This window comes from Loxodonta africana, chromosome 3 (assembly GCF_030014295.1).
Source record: "Loxodonta africana isolate mLoxAfr1 chromosome 3, mLoxAfr1.hap2, whole genome shotgun sequence".
Taxonomy (NCBI): domain Eukaryota; kingdom Metazoa; phylum Chordata; class Mammalia; order Proboscidea; family Elephantidae; genus Loxodonta; species Loxodonta africana.
In genome coordinates this window covers 89,458,938-89,474,829 of record NC_087344.1, presented here as the reverse complement: position 1 = coordinate 89,474,829, position 15,892 = coordinate 89,458,938, and positions in this window count along the sequence as shown.

Below are 15,892 nucleotides of genomic sequence, written 5' to 3'. Positions count from 1 at the left end.
GGCTTTTTCTGAAAAATCAGCCACTGAAAACCTTATGGAGCACAGTTCTACTCACGGGGTTGCTGTGAGTTAGAATCGACTTGACAGCAACTGGTTTTATTAGCTTCTGAAGAGCAGGAACCAGGTCTTATTCATCTTTGTATTCCTGGAAACTAGCCCAGTGCCTGGCAACAGAAACTGCTTAATAATTGTTGTTTGACCTGAACTATTTGTTCCACCAAAACGGACCTGCTCGGTGCCAAGTGCTGTGCTAAACACTCACCTACATTTTCTCCTTTAATTTCCACAACAATCCTTCCCGATCCGTATTATTACACCCATTTTACAGATAAGGACACTGGGAAACAGAGTTGTTGAGTGGCTTGCCCAAGGTCATACAGCTAGTAAACAGCAGAAACAGGATTAGAATTTAGGTCTTTTCACCCAGATTATTTCACCCCAGTCGTAAGCTATATTTACATTGTCTGTGTGTAAATAAATGTCCTGGACAAGGCACAAACAGCAGCATCAACTTCTAAATCAGTTTTAAGTTTCATCAGCATCATCAGGCATCAGTAGACTCAAGTTTCAAATGTCAAAACACAGGTCATCAGTGAGAGTCAGAGCAAGGGCAGTTCTGGACTAGTCCTTTGTCTATATTCTGTACAAAGTGTCAAACTACATGCTTTAGATCATCAACTAAAATTACACGTGGCAGAGACACAGAAGCTCAAATCTCCACATTCTTCAGTGCCTCGCCTCGTGTGGAATGAGGTGGCAGCTGAAACATACCAGGAAAAGAGAATTAGACTCAATGAGAAAGTACAGATGATGTTAACCATTAAGTTTCATAAACTTATTCAGGGTAGGAACTGGGACTAATTTATCCTGGTATCTGGAATATCAATAAATGTTAAACTGAAGATGTAGTTTTTTTAAAAAAGATAATTGTGGCAGCAAAATTGAGGGCAAATTGGAACGGGTCAACACTGGAGGCAGGAAGACAAAGAGACTTTTGAAAAGCCAAGCAAGCGGTAAAATGAATCTACATTGGACAATGGTAACAGGAATGGAAAACAAGGAAGATATTGTACTATGTATTTATTGGAAACATTTTGGAGATAAGATTTTAGAACTCAATGAACAATGGAATGAGAGGAGAAGGAAGTAAGGGGAGTCAGAAGTAATCAAGGTTTCTTACTTGCATAACTGATTATTATTTTTTGAGTGACCAAGTTAAAAAAAAAAAGGGAAGAACAAAAATGGCTGGCATTTCTCAATATGACATTTCCTTCTTTTACACAGCTGTTTTGAAATGTGATTTTTTTTTTTTAGTTTCTAGCAAAAATTATTTTCAGCTTTTCCACAGCCGGGAGTGTAGGTGCAAATTACTTCATAATGCATTCTGTTGTTGCTGGTTTCCTGCCTTCTCTTCCTAAATTCTCCACCAACTGCTTTCTATTATTGCTGTTATTGTTGTCATGTTTCTTAATTGGCATTTGTTGGGCATCAAATAAAACAACATTTATAAAAAGCCGCCTTTCTTCAGAGAAAACAGAAACCTAGAAAAACTTGACTGTCCTTTGCTGGGTGTAGAGGAAACAGGAAATAGAGCTTAAATCTGGGAAAAACAAAATACAGTGTAGCCTGTTTTGTCCACAGACAGCAAGTCCTGGTTCTTTCCCACCCTTTCATCTTGCTAGAGACCAAGAAAGCAAAATGTCAAATTTTAGATGGCAAAATGTCAGCTATGATTCTAAGGCACAGGGGAGCTAGGGAAGGGAGAGAAAATATTTTAGGAGATCTAGGCTCTGTAAGTGTTCTAAGAAGAGAAAAGAGGAATGAACTCATCTTTCTTTTCTAACATCCCCTTGGAAACCCATATCCAAACTATCCTGGACTTTAGACATTTCACACTTTCCCTCCCACATGTGGAACTGACCCCCTATTCTTTTGTGCCCCGTCTACACCTGGGCAAAAATTTTTTTTTAATTGTGCTCTAGGTGAAAGTTTACAGAGCAAATTAGTTTCTCATTAAAAAATTAATACACATATTGTTTTGTGACATTGGTTGCCAACCCCATGATGTGTCAACACTCTCCACTTCTTGACCTTAGGTTCCCCATTTCCATTCGTCCAGCTTTCTTGTCCCCTCCTGCCTACTCCTTGTTGCCCCTGGGCTGGTATGCCCAATTAGTTTCCTATACATGGTTGAATTATGTGTATCATTGTTTGTTTTATAGGCCTGTCTAGTCTTTGGCTGAAGGATGAACCTCAGGAGTGACTTTAGTATTGAGTTAAAAGGGTCTCCGGGTGCCATACTCTTGGTGTTTCTCCAGTCTCTGTCAGATAAATAAGTCTGATCTTTTTTTGTGAGTTAGAATTTTATTATACATTTTTCTCCTGCTCTGTCCAGGACCCTCTATTGTGATCCCTGTCAGAGCAGTCGGTGGTGGTAGGTGGGCACCATCTAGTTATACTGGACTCAGTCTGGTAGAGGCTGTGGTAGTTGTGGTCCATTAGTCCTTTGGACTAATGTTTCTCTGTGTCTTTGATTTTCTTCATTCTCCCTTGCTACAGATGGGGTAGAACCAGTAGATGTATTGTCTAGTTAGTGTTTTTCCTCTCCCCACCCCGCCCCCCCTTTTAAATATCAAAGATTGTTTTTTTTTCTGTGTGTAAACTTTTTCATGAATTTTTATAATAGTGGTCTCATACAGTATTCGTGATTGACTTATTTCACTCAGCATAATGACCTCCAGATTCAGTCACATTGTGAGATGTTCTGAAGATTCATCATTGTTCCTTATTGTTGTATAGTATTCCGTTTTGCGTATGTACCATAGTTTGTTAATCCCTTCATCTGTTGATGGGCACTAAGGTTGTTTCTATCTTTTTGGTGTTGAGAGTAATGCTGCAATGAACTTGTGTGTGCATATGTCTATTCGTGTGATGGCTCTTGCTTCTCTAGGATGTATTCCTAGGATTGAGACTGATGGATTGTATGGTATTTCTATTTCTAGCTTTTTAAGAAAGCAACATATTGTTTTCCAAAACGATTGTACCGTTTTGCATTCCTAGCAGTGCATAAGAGTTCCAGTCTCCTAGCAGCCTCTCCAACATTTGTTATTTTCTGTTTTTGATTCATTCCAGTAATGTCGGGGTGAGGTGGTATCTCATTGTAGTTTTGATTTGCATTTCTCTAATGGTTAGTGATTGCGAGCATTTCCTCATGTGTCTGTTAGCCTCCTGAATGTCTTCTCTGGTGAAGTGTCTGTTCACATTCTTTGCCCATTTTTTAATTGGATTATTTGTCTTTTGTAGACAAATAATTATTTGTAGAGGTGTTGAATTTTCTTGTCGATTTTACAGATTAGACGTTTGTCAAATATATCATAGTCAAAAATTTTTTCCCAGTCTGTAGATTCTCTACTCTTTTTGCAAAGTCTTTTGATGAGCCCCAAACTTCTAACAGAGAGTCTGGGACACATTATTGCATCTGCTGGTTCACAGTGTCTGAATCTCCACCTTGATAGTGAGTTCTTTGAGGACTTGGTCATACACGTATCCTCAAAGCTTAGCACAGTGACTGATATAGGCAGCATAGAACAGCGGAAGCACTTAGCTGCAGTAGGCAATCTGGATAGAAGGGCAAGGGGAGGGAAGGGAAGCTAGTTTGCTGGAAACAATTTTTATTTATATTTTATATTTATTTGGGATGGCTTAGGGCAGGTGGTAGAGATTAAGAGGGCTACATCCCCCAAGCCACCCTCCACAATAAATGGTTGTTGTTGTTACTAGCTGTTGTTGAGTTAGCTCCTGACTCAGGGAGACCCCAAGTGTTACAGAGTAGAACTGCTCCGTAGCATTTTCTTGGCTTTAATCTTTACAGTATCAGTTCACCAAGACCTTCTTCTGTGGAGTTGCAGGGTCCATTTAAACCGACAACCTTTAAGCTAGCTGCTGATTGCAAACCCCGTGTGCCACCCAGGCTTCTAGCAATAGATGTAGTCATGGAAAAAGTAGTTTCTTTAGACTATAATTTCCTTGAGGTTAGTGACTTATTCACTTCTATATACCCAATGCTGAGAACAGTACCGCATTGAAAGTTTGTGAAAGTGATCTGAACAGAGCTACTTGCTTATCTTGTTATTCTCTCTTCCTGCAATGTCTTCCTCCTGTTTATCTTTTTGGGGAGCTCCTTCCTGATCATTTAAGTCCCAATTCAAGTGTCAGTTCCTCTTGAGAGCCTTCTGAGCACACACCCTCACCCTATGCCCACATTCAGATAGAACTAATCTTACCTCTACCATGTCCCACAGCAAAGTATCCAAAAAAATTGTTAAGTCAATTCTTACTCATAGCAACCCTATAGGACAGAGTAGAACTGCCCCATAGAGTTGGAAGAAGCACCTGGTGGATTTGAACTGCCAGCCTTTTGGTTAGCAGCCACAGCTCTTAACGACTATGCCACCAGGGTTTCCCAGCAAAGTGTACACTCCTGTAATACAGATAGCAATTATCTCACAATGTTCTTAATGAGTTCACCCACAATGTATTGTAATAAGTGTATGCCACATCATCAGATATGTTTTAGAAGGACAACTTTATCTGCTGTGGCCAGAATCAATGCCATGCTAGAGACAGGAAGACCACAGTCTGTATGAAAAGAGTCTAGAGGAGAGAGAGAGGGCCTGGGTTAAAGCAGGAACAGAAGGGATGAAAAGGAAGAGGATGAAGAGAAGAAATGTTAAGGGATTGGGGAAAGAAAAGAATCAAGAGAGGCCCCAGATTTCCATCTTGGGAACATAAAAAGAGTGGATTTTGGGGAATACTAATAAATGTAATATTGGACATGTTAAATTTGAAGTATGTGGCATATCCAGATGGAAATAAATATTCAGTTAGGCAAGTGGATAAATTAGTTTGGAGTTCAGGAAAGAAGCCTGAGCAGAAACTACAAATTTGAGAGTTTCAATCCATAGCTAGTAGCTGAAGGCATGGGGAAGCATTGAGATCATCCAGGGAGTGTGGTAGAGTGTATGGCTCAGGATGGAACCCTGGAGGACAGCAACATTTAAGGAAGCGGGGAAAGAAGAGGAGACAGGAAAAAAGATCAAGAATGAGCAATTAGACTGGAGGAAGAATAAGAGGATTTGGGGAATCCAAAGTCAAGGGAGAATATTTCAAGGTCATACATAGAAAATTAAGAGACTTCCTTCTCAGCAGACTCTATTTTCTATGTGAATTAGAAGGTCACTGGTAGATAGATAGGGGAGAAACACTGAAACACTGAGAGTGGCAGGGAGTAGGTCTGGATAGTGAACTCAAGAAGATGATATGTAAAAGGCAGGAAGGGCCCAGTGAGATGAAAAAGGATTGCCAAGTAGCAGTGAGGGCCGGCTAAATTTAAGGATACAAACTATTAGTAGAACTGGCTTATCTAGCTGTGAGATTTTTCCCCCAGCAATTCCTAGCATCCTGACTGTAGGAAAGAGGAAGCACATGAATAGAATTATTCAGGGTTGGTGGAAGGGAGTAGTTATAGGATAGGTGTGGAAAAAAAGACTGGGAAGAAAAAAGTTGAAAATATTGATTGAGGCAATAGATCATGAGATCTAGGCTGATCATGGCAGAAAAGAAGGATGGACTAGGAGAAAGGAGCCAAAAGACTAGATCTGATCCCCTGTGAGTTTAAAGAGGGGTTTAGTGGGAGTAAGAGAACTGGGAGGATAGAAGATTATAATCGGAAAGAGAGAAAGAGATACTGGAGTTTCAGATTCAGAGCTGGAGCAGTTCCAGGTGTTTGGAGCCTTGAGTGTGAAGGCACGGGACTCAGGATTGGAGAGTTGAAGCTGTGGAGAGGTATAGATTACAAGAGATCTGAAAGCCAAGGAATCATGAGGCCATCATGCTACATACTTCATTTGAAATTACCGGTTCAATGGTAGAGGTGGGGATGGAGAAGAACTATGGGACAGATACCACAGCCTCAATAGAGGGAGTTGCTAAATGACAACAAGGACAAAAGGAGAATCCTCTATGATTCACAGTCTTTCCCAGGGGTCTAAGCAGATGACTAAAGAAGCTAGATTAGGTTTTGTAAATTATTAGAGTTTTGCAAATTATTTGTGGATATCAATTATCTCTGGTCTCTCGTCAGGTGATCAGCATGAATATTCCCCAGTTGCCCACAGCAAAATATCATCAAGAACTTCTAGGAATTTATCACCAAGGAAATAATCTGAAATTTATGTGAAAGGGTGTTGTTTATAATAGTGAAACCCTGAAAACAACTTAAATGTCCACCAGTTGGAATAGATCCATACAATGGCTGATGTGCAGTATATTTGTGATATAATGATATATGAAAAAACTCATGATACAAAATTATATATGTAAGGATAGAGTAAATAAGTATAAAATGGTTAAAAATGTATGTATAGAATGATCCAATTTCATCAAAAACAGTTTATCCAGAAGAAAAACTGTAAGGATATACAGAAAAATATCTGCAGTCAGTTTGTGGGATTGTGGGTGATTTTATTTTTTTCTTTATACTTTTTTTTTTTTTTTTAGTACTTTCCAATTATCTACAGGTAACACATGTTGCATTTATGATTATAAAAAAATAATATTTTGTGAAGACATAAAAAAGGACATAATAAAAATTACCACCAGGTAGATATGCAAGCTTTGAACCAGGCATTTGCCATTCATAATCATAACATGTCTGCCTACTTAAGAAGCTGGTATAAATAAGCATCATGGTTTAAAAAGTGATGTCCTGTAGGATCCCCAAAGCCTTCTGTCCCAACCAAGAGCCCTGAAGAATTCCTACGCTCTCTTCCTTGTTCTCTATGGGTCTAGGTCCCCCTGTGGGCAGACATTGTAACATGCCCACTTTGTAAATTTAAGGACAAGTCTCTACAGCCATGAGTTTGCAACATATTCATTTGCGCCTTTTTTCAGGGAAGTAGTCTTCATTGAGAGTTCCTGTGTGGTACAAACATTTAATGCTCTTGGCTGCCAACCAATAGGTTGGGGGTTCGAGCCCATCCAGAGATACCTCAAAAGAAAAGTCTGGAGATCTCCTTCAGAAAAATCAGCCTTTGAAAACCATATGGAGTTCTACTCTGGCACACATGGGGTCACCATGAGTCGGAATCAACTTGACTGGCAACTGGGTTTCTTAGCCTTCATTGCCCAGCTGTTCTGTGTCAGGCCCTAAGCCAGCTACTGGGAATACAGAGATTAGTCACATGTAGTCCCTGACCTCGAGGAGCTCAGAGTCTGTCACAGTGTGTCACCACACAGGGTGAAACATACTAAGCCAGTGGTAAGCAAGGGTGCTATGGAAGTGCAGAGTAGCCACCTAAGCCAACCTAGAGACACGGTGGAGTATAACAGTCAGGGTTCTCACAGGAAACAAATTGCATCTGCTAAAGGTTTTTTTTTTTTTTTTTAAAGGTTAAATTGGAGACATTTTGATAAAGAGATGGCTTACAGAGGTGTAGTCAGAGTTAAGGGAGCCAAGCAGAGATAGTGAAGCACTTGGTAACTGACAACAGGGGGAAGCTATTTCCTCATCTAGGCCTGAAGGAGCAAGGGGAAGGAATGGTGTTAACCCAAAGAGAACATGATACCTTGGAAGAGGGTCCATCCAACACAGCTAAAGTAGTAGCTGAACAGAGCCATTGCCAGAACCTCGGAAGCTACAGGGAGAGAGCAGAGATGAGGAGTATAAGTACCTCAATGTCTCTCTTGTCCTGTCCTCCCATCTCTTGCTGGTGCAACCAAACCCAACCGGAAACCAACCAAGTGGAGGAGTCCAGGTGATGTCCTAGGAAAGCATCTGCCTCCTAGGCAGTGCAGAAAAGGGTGGAGAATGAATCTGGTGGCAGGGGGCAAGAGGACAGGTGCAACTTGGAAGTCATTTTGGAGGATTGCTGGGGGAAAGACATTCAGAACAGAAAAGCGTATGTGAAGTTTCCTTTTGAAGCTGTATGATATGTTTAGAAAGCTGCCAGGGGTTCAGAATGGTTGAAGCAAAAGGTATATGTAAATGCAATGGAGAGCTGTTGAAGGGTTTTAAAAAACTCAATGTTTCATGAGACCCTGAGTATCTCTGGGGATATATAGCAGTGGTTCTTAACCAAGGGCAATTTTGCTCCCCAGGAGAAATTTTTTATTATCAGACTTAGGGGCCTGGTGCTGTATCTAGTGGTAGAGGCCAGGGATATTACTAAACATCTACAGTGCACAAGGCAGCCTCCCACAATGTAGAATTATTCTGCTCACAATGTCAACAGTGCTAAGGTTGAGAAACCATGGTTATAGCAACCAAACCTAATTAGGAACTACAAGAACCTAATGTCTCATAATGGCAGGAAATACTTTTGATAAATCAATAAATTTTAGGAAGAAGTCTTTATGGACTTTCTCATCACTTTCCATATTAAAAGGAACATGAACGTATATTACGAGAGCATAAAACAATGTTTTAACTCTGATATTGAAGGTTTGAAAATTTAACCCAGCAAGCCAAAGGAATCTTGACCAAGATGCTATAGACCAGTGCTTCTTAAACTTTAATGTGTATACAGATCACCTGGGGATCTTATTAAATTTAAAATTCTGATTCAGTAGGTCTTGAGTGGGGCCTGAAATTCTGCATTTCTAACAAGCTCCTAGTCTGTGGATTGTATTGTGAGTTAACAAGGTTATAGGCAACCTTGACAAAAGAAATGCTTCAATGGCTGCCTCTGAGCTTTTATCACCTTTCTCTCACATAAGATGGTGGCGGATGATCAGGACCAGTCCTTCAAGAAGCTGGAGCCATGGGTCATTTGAAAGTTTCCCAAATGCCCTCAGACTCCAACTGTCTCCCTCTGCAGCCTGACACCCTCATGAATGATATAGTGATTTCCTTAGGATAACTCATGTAGTGCCCTCCCACTCTATGCGTGCTTCCTGAGAGATCTCATCCACTTCCATAGTTTAAAATACCACCTGTTGTAGTGTGTCATCAATTCTGACTCATAGCAACCCTATATGACAAAGTAAAACTGCCCTATAGGGTTTCCTAGGCTGTAATCTTTATGGGAGCAGACTGTCAGGTATTTTGTCCTGGAGTGGTTGGCGGGTTCCAACAGCTAACCTTTAGGTTAGCAGCCAAGCACCTAGCCATTGCATTACCAGGGCTTCTTAAAATACCATTTACAAGAGACAATTCTCTAATGATTTTATTACTTCTGGATCTGCTGAACATCTTCACTTGATGTTCCACAGGCATCTCAAATTCAACCTCTCCCAAGCTGTACTTATCTTCTTCCCACCAAATCTCCTGTGATTTCTGTCTCAGTGAATGCAACCACCATCAGCTATTCACACCAGAAACCTAGAAAAGATTCCACTCTTCATTCTCTTTAACCAACATTCTCATTCTAGTAGATGACCAAGCCCTCTCAATTTTACCTCCTTTAACTTCTCTCTCGTCTACCCTTTCCTTTCCACGTCCAGTAGCTACTACCTTGACTAAAGCCTGCACCATTTGATGCTTAAACTTCTGCAGTAGCTTCCTAACTCACCTCCACTACTGCGCTTTTCAGCCTGACTTTCACACTGACTGTGAGAGCCGTTCATATTTCCAGAGAAAAGGTAAAATTCAGTTCCTTACTTTCCAGTCTTACTTTTCATGGCACTCCTCTTCCCATCTCCAAATATGACACCGGTTCCCTAAATTTGCATTATTGCTTATTGCTTATTTATGTAACACCTTTGCTTTTTCTGCCCCCTCTGCATTGAATATCTTTCCTGTCCCTGATTGTCTGGAAAACACCTACTCATCTTTCAGGACTCTGCTAAAGTATCTGTCATATCTTCTATGAAGAGTTTGTCCAACTAGATAGAAATCTCCACTACTTCATATGAATGGCTATCATAGCACTTATAATACTTTACTATATTTATTGGTTTACCCTATCTGTCTTCTTCATTGAATTATAAGGGGAATAATCACATTCATCTCAGTATCCTAAGTAACTAGCACAAGGATTGGCAATTTTTTTCTGTAAAGTGCCAAATAGTAAATATTTTAGAGTTTGTAGGCCAGATAGTCTCTATCATAATTACTCAACTTTGCCATTGTAGGCCAAAAGGAAAAGTGAATGGGCATGGTTATGCTCCAATAAAACTTTATTTACAGAAACAGGTAGCAGGCCAGATTTGGCCTTCAAGCCATAGTTTACTGGCCCCTTAACCTAATGTAGGAGCCCTGGTGGCACATTGGTTAAGCACTCAGTTGCTAACCAAAATGTTGGCAGTTTAAAGCTACCAGCTGCTCTTTGGAAAGCTCATGGGACAGTTCTACCCTGTCCTATAGGATCTCTATGAGTCAGAATTGACTTGATGGCAATGGGTTTGGTTTTTTTTTAACCTAATGTATGGTGAACTTACAATAAATACCGAATGGATGTCTGTGAATGTAGAATGAAGAGGTAGAGGCAGGATTTATATCCCAATACATTCTGTAGCAATTTTATTGGTTTCCTGTCCATATGTTCTTGGCATTCATTTCTACACACTGAAGCTACTTACAGGGAAGTTGCTTCTCTTTATCTGAGGGTTTTTGTTTTTTTCTCCCTTTATAACCAGGGGAACGTGCTTGGCCTGTATGCAGAGCAAAATGGGAGTTTCAGAGACGTAATATCATCAGAAGCAGCCCTGAACCAGTGATGAATGAGGAGCTGGTGGATAATACCCCAGCCTCCTCGCTCCTCCATTGGGGTACTCTGAAGATATTCAACACTGTTTTCCAGAGTTCCCCAGCATAAATGAGCTCTAATTACCCACCGTGGTAACTGTCTTGGTAACATACTGGCCTCCTTTGCTTCCCCATCGCACCACCCTACTTCCATACAGGCTTTCAGGCATCACCTCCTAAATAAGTTACTTGCAGTCCAACCAAGCCAATGCATATACTCTTCCTACTACACTAAAGTGCTTAGCCAGAAGACCCCTGCTAAAATGCATTTGTTGTCTGTAAAGAGTAACATAAATTATTAGCATCCCCAAAAATGTTGGTACAGAATAATCCAGTTAACATCCTAGAAAAGAAAAGGGCTCTTAGAGACTGGAACATAGAATAGGTTCTGCTAAAAGCCAACTGTGTGACCCTGGGCAAATAACTTAACTTTCTAAGACTTTGTTTCCTTTCTAGGAAATATCACTCACATAGCTAGGTTTTTGTGAAAGTGAAATAAAATAATGTATTTAAAATGTCCCACCATGTTCGTTAAATGGATTTCTAAGATAATTTTCTCTCCAAATCCAAGAGTATTTTCTCAGTTCTCATTCTCTTTAGCCTTGGGTAATTTATTTTACCTCTATACCATGTTGTTATTCCTAATACTGTTTTGTACATTTATTTTCACCTGCATATAGCTTGTTTTCTCATTTACATTGCTAGCTTCCAAGACCAAGGATTGTACCTTATGCTCACTTATAATTAGGCAAAATCATATATTTGAAAATGATTTGCAAAGTGGGGCCAAGGTGGCGGAATAGCCAGATGCCTCCAGTGATCCCTCTTATAACAAAGACCCGAAAAATCAAGTGAAATGATTGTATTTATGACAAGCTAGGAGCCCTGAACATCAAAGGCAAAGTTAGAAAATGGACTGAGCGGCAGGGGGAGAGAGAGGTGATTCAGAAGCTGAGAGGAGTTGCTGGACCTGAATTGCTGGGATCCCTATGGCACCGATCCTGGGAGTGGCTGTGGCAGGCTGGTAGTAGTGCTTGGCAGCAGTTTTCTCAGGGAGAAGCAGCCATCTGCATAGCCTATTCACGGCCCTGGAACCAGAGAAGAACGGTGCTCTCTGCAAAAGCTAAGTACTTGTGTATATTTTACCACACCCCCAGCCCCAAGCTGGCTTCAGTGGCTGTTGATTTCCCTGGACCCGAGATAGGCCCATTTGAGCTCCCTGAGCCAAGCTCCCAGCCTTGAAGAAGGAATAAATTCACATCAGGGGGAAAAGATAATTTGCAGGCTCCACTAACCAGGGGAGCTCAGGTCAGAAGCAGCTCCTGTCCAGGCATAAACGGTCCATGGACTTTGAATACCTTTCCCCCCTGCATGGACCTGTGTGGGGCTATTTCAGGAGAATAGGTCCTTGCTGGCAGATTGCAACTGTTTAAGCTGTGCGTGGAGAGGTGCATGGGGACATCACTTTGCCTATTAAACAGGGTCCTCGCCTACCCACATCAGCGGCCTAAGGACTGGTGGCTGCATTCAGGTCACCCGGCCACCCGTGACAGGGGTCCAAGGATAACTGGTATCTCCCAGCCCTTACAACCAAAAGCATTGGGTGCCCACGGTCCATCTGCAGAACCCATCCATCAGTACACTGTAGAGAACAAGCACGTGCTTTCCTCAGAGACACTCAGAGGACAGATCTGAGCCCCCTGCCTTGTTCAGAGCATGAACCCCTGCTGCAACCAGATATCGGTACCTACACAAAACACACCTGCCCCTCTAAGACTGTATACAGAGACTGTACCACACACTTGATGACCAGCTACCTGGACACCTGAGCTGAATCCACACAAGAAAATTGAATGGACTCATAAGCTCATATACCTGATAACAGCTCTAGCCTGGTGACAGGACGTCAGAGTTCCAAAGGTGAAAATAATCAAGCTAGCTCACTCAAGCAACCCATTTGGGCAAATCAAAACAAAACAAATCAAGAAACTAGGATACAGTAAGCAAACATAAACTAATACAATAACTTATAGATGGAGACAACAGTCAATATCAAACCACATAAAGAAACAGACCATGATCGCTTCAACAAGCTCTTAAAACATAGACTCAAAGGATCTTCTGGATGAAGATTCCTTCCTGGAATTACTGGATGCAGAATACAAAAGATTAATTTACAGAATTCTTCAAGACATTAGGAAGGAGATCAGGCAATACTCAGAACAAGCCGAGGACTACCCAGATAAGGCAGTTGAAGAAATTAAAAAGCTATTCAAGAACATAAGGAAATATTTAATAAGCTGCAAGCATCCATAGAGAGACAGCAATCAGAAATTCAGAAGATTAACAATAAAATTACAGAAATAGACAACTCAAAAGAAAGTCAGAGGAGCAGAATCAAGCAAGTAGAAGGCAGAATTAGTGACCTTGAAGATAAAGCATTTGGCACCAATACATTTGAAGAAAGATCAGATAAAAGAACTTTAAAAAATGAAAAAACTTTAAGAATCATGTGGGATTCTGTCAAGAGAAATAACCTACAAGTGATTGGAGTACCAGAACAGGGAGGGATAACAGAAAATATAGAGAGAATTGTTGAAGATTTGTTGGCAGAAAACTTCCCTGATATTGTGAAAGATGAGAAGATACTTATCCAAGATGCTCATCAAACTCCACAGAAGGTAGATTTTAAAAGAAAGTCACCAAGACATATTATAATGAAACTTGCCAAAACCAAAGATAAAGAGAGAATTTTAAGAGCAGCTAGGGATAAACGAAAAGTCACCTACAAAGGAAAGTCAATAAGAATAGACTTGGACTACTTGGCAGAAATCATGCAGGCAAGAAGGCAATGGGATGACTTACATAAAGCATTGAAGGAAAAAAATTGCCAGCCAAGAATCATATATCCAGCAAAACTGTCTCTCAGATATGAAGGTGAAAGTAGGACATTTCCAGATAAACAGAAGTTTAGGGAATTTGTAAAAACCAAACCAAAACTACAAGAAATACTAAAGGGGGTTCTTTGGTTAGAAAATCAATAAAATCAGATATCAACCCAAGACTAGAACACTGGACAGAGCAATCAGATGTCAACCCAGACAGGGAAATCACAAAAATAAATCAAGATTGAAAAACGCTCAAAACAGGGAAACAGTGATGTCATTATGTAAAAGAAGACAACATTAAAATAATACAGTGGGACTAAGAAATGTAGTCATAGATTTTTCATATGGAGAAGACAAGGCGATATAAAGAAATAAAAGTTAGGTTTAAACTTGGAAAAATAGGGGTAAATATTCAGGTAACCACAAAGGAGACTAACTGTCCTACTCATCAAAATAAAATACAAGAAAAAAAATAGAGACTCAGTTGAAACAAAATCAACAAGAATGAATAAGAGGAAAAGACAATATATAAAGATAAACTACTCAGCACAAAATATTAGGTGGGAAAAAGAAACTGTCAACAACACACAAAAAAGGACATCAAAATGACAGCACTAAACTCATACCTATCCAGAATTACACTGAATGTAACTGGACTAAATGCACCAATGAAAAGACATAGATTGGCAGAATCTGTTTAAAAAACATGATTTAAAAAACATGATCGGTCTATATGCTGCCTACAAGAGACACACCTAAGAGACACAAACAAACTAAAACATAAAGGATGGGAAAAGAAATATCAGGCAAACAACAATCGAAAAAGATCAGAAGTGGCAATATTAATTTCTGACAAAACAGACTTTAAAGTTAAATCCACCACAAAGGATAAGAAAGGACATTATATAATGATTAAAGGGACAATATACCAGGAGGATATAACCTTATTAAATATTTATGTACCCAGTGACAGGGCTGCAAGATATATAAGTCAAACTCTAACAGCATTGAAAAGTGAGATAGACAGCTCCACGATTATAGTGGGAGAGCTCAACACACCTCTTTCAGTGAAGGAAAGGACATCCAGAAAAAAAGCTCAATAAAGACATGGAAGATCTCAATGCCACAATCAAACAACTTGACCCTATAGACATATACAGAACACTCCATCCAACAGCAGTCAAGTATACTTTCTTTTCTAGTGCACATGGAACATTCTCTAAAATAGACCACGTATTAGCTCATAAAGCAACCTTAGCAGAATCCAAAACATCGAAATATTAAAAAGCATCTTCTCTGACCATAAGGCCATAAAAGTAGAAATCAGTCACAGAAAAAGCAGGGAAAAGAAATCAAACACTTAGAAATTGAACAATGCCCTGCTCAGAAAAGACTGGGTTATAGAACACATTAAGGATTGAATAAAGAAATTCATAGAATCCAGTGAGAATGAAAACACTTCCTATCAGAACCTTTGGGACACAACGAAAGCAGTGCTCAGAGGTCAGTTTATATCAATAAATGCACACATACAAGAAGAAAGGGCCAAAATCAAAGAATTATCCCTACAACTTGAACAAATAGAAAGAGACCAACAAAAGAAACCCTCAGGCACTAGAAGAAAGGAAATAATAAAAAGTCGAGCAGAACTAAATGAAATAGAAAACAGAAAAACAATTGAAAGAGTTAAGAAGACCAAAAGCTGGTTCTCTGAAAAAATTGATAAACCATTGGCCAAACTGACAAAAGAAAAACAGGAGAGGAAGCAAATAACCTGAATAAGAAATGAGATGGGCGATATCACAACAGACCCAACTGAGATTAAAAGAATCATACCAGATTGCTACAAAAAACTGTACTCTAACAAATTTGAAAACCCAGAAGGAATGGATGAATTCCTAGAAACACACTACCTACCTAAACTAACATAAACAGAGGTAGAACAACTAAGTAGACCCATAACAAGAGATTGAAAAGGTAATCAAAAACTCCCAACAGGCCATCTAAGATGCATCAATTGGCCTCGACCCACCTGGATCAAAGGAGAATGAAGAAGACCAAGGTCACAAGGTGATTACGAGCCCAAGAGACAGAAAGGGCCAGATGAACCAGAGACTACCTCAGCCTGATACCAGGGGAACCAGATGGTGCCTGGCTATAACCGATGAGTGCCCTGACAGGGAACACAACAGAGAACCCCTGAGGGAGCAGGAGAGTAGTGGGTTGCAGACCCCAAATTCTTGTACACAGACCAGACTTA